Source organism: Arachis duranensis, chromosome 7 (assembly GCF_000817695.3).
Source record: "Arachis duranensis cultivar V14167 chromosome 7, aradu.V14167.gnm2.J7QH, whole genome shotgun sequence".
Taxonomy (NCBI): domain Eukaryota; kingdom Viridiplantae; phylum Streptophyta; class Magnoliopsida; order Fabales; family Fabaceae; genus Arachis; species Arachis duranensis.
This window is the reverse complement of record NC_029778.3, coordinates 21,398,102-21,399,720: the sequence shown is the minus strand read 5'-3', so window position 1 is coordinate 21,399,720 and position 1,619 is coordinate 21,398,102.

Below are 1,619 nucleotides of genomic sequence, written 5' to 3'. Positions count from 1 at the left end.
AAAGAAGAGAGTAGAAGAAGAAGAAATGAAGGAGATGGAGGGGGAGAAGTGGTGTTTAGGTTGTGTGAAAATGAAGGAGTGAAGATGGGTTTATATAGGAGTGGGGGGCTCATGGTTCGGTCATGTATGGGTGGGTTTGGGAGGGAAAGTTGTTTGAATTTGAAGGGTGAGGTAGGTGGGGTTTTATGAAGGATAGATGTGAGTGGTGAAGAGAAAGAATGGATTTGATAGGTGAAGGGTTTTTGGGGAAGAGGTGTTGAGGTGATTGGTGAATGGGTGAAGAAGAGAGAGAGTGGTAGGGTAGGTGGGGATCCTGTGGGGTCCACAGATCCTGAGGTGTCAAGGAAAAGTCATCCCTGCACCAAATGTCATGCAAAAATACGTTTTGAGCCAATTCTGGCCTTAAACGCCGGGCTGGTGCCCATTTCTGGCGTTTAACGCCAAGTGCTTGCCCTTTTCTGGCGTTTAACGCCAGTCTGGTGCCCCTTTCTGGCGTTAAACACTCAGAATGGTGCCAGACTGGGTGTTAAACGCCCATCTGCTAGCCTTACTGGCGTTTAAATGCCAGTAGGTTCTTCCTCCAGGGTGTGCTGTTTTTCTTCCTGTTTTTCTTTCTGTTCTTGCTTTTTCAATTGATTTTGTGACTTCTCATGATCATCAACCTACAGAAAACATAAAATAACAAAAGAAAATAGATAAAATATAACATTGGGTTGCCTCCCAACAAATGCTTCTTTAATGTCAGTAGCTTGACAGAGGACTCTCATGGAGCCTTACAGGTGCTCAGAGCAATGTTGGAACCTCCCAACACCAAACTTAGAGTTTGAATGTGGGGGTTCAACACCAAACTTAGAAGTTGGTTGTGGCCTCCCAACACCAAACTTAGAGTTTGACTGTGGGGGCTTTGTTTGACTCTGTTTTGAGAGAAGCTCTTCATGCTTCCTCTCCATGGTGACAGATGGGTATCCTTGAGCCTTAAACACAAAGGATTCTTCATTCACTTGAATGATCAATTCTCCTCTATCAACATCAATCACAGCCTTTGCTGTGGCTAGGAAGGGTCTGCCAAGGATGATGGATTCATCCATGCACTTTCCAGTCTCTAGGACTATGAAATCAGCAGGGATGTAATGATCTTCAACTTTCACCAGAACATCCTCTACAAGTCCATAAGCTTGTTTTCTTGAGTTGTCTGCCATCTCTAGTGAGATTTTTGCAGCTTGCACCTCAAAGATCCCTAGCCTCTCCATTACAGAGAGAGGCATGAGGTTTACACTTGACCCTAGGTCACACAAGGCCTTCTTGAAGGTCATGGTGCCAATGGTACAAGGTATTGAAAACTTCCCAGGATCCTGTCTCTTTTGAGGCAATTTCTGCCCAGACAAGTCATCCAGTTCTTTGGTGAACAAAGGGGGTTCATCCTCCCAAGTTTCATTTCCAAACAACTTGTCATTTAGCTTCATGATTGCTCCAAGGTATTTAGCAACTTGCTCTTCAGTGACATACTCATCCTCTTCAGAGGAAGAATACTCATCAGAGCTCATGAATGGCAGAAGTAAATTCAATGGAATCTCTATGGCCTCAGTGTGAGCCTCAGATTCCCATGGTTCCTCATTAGG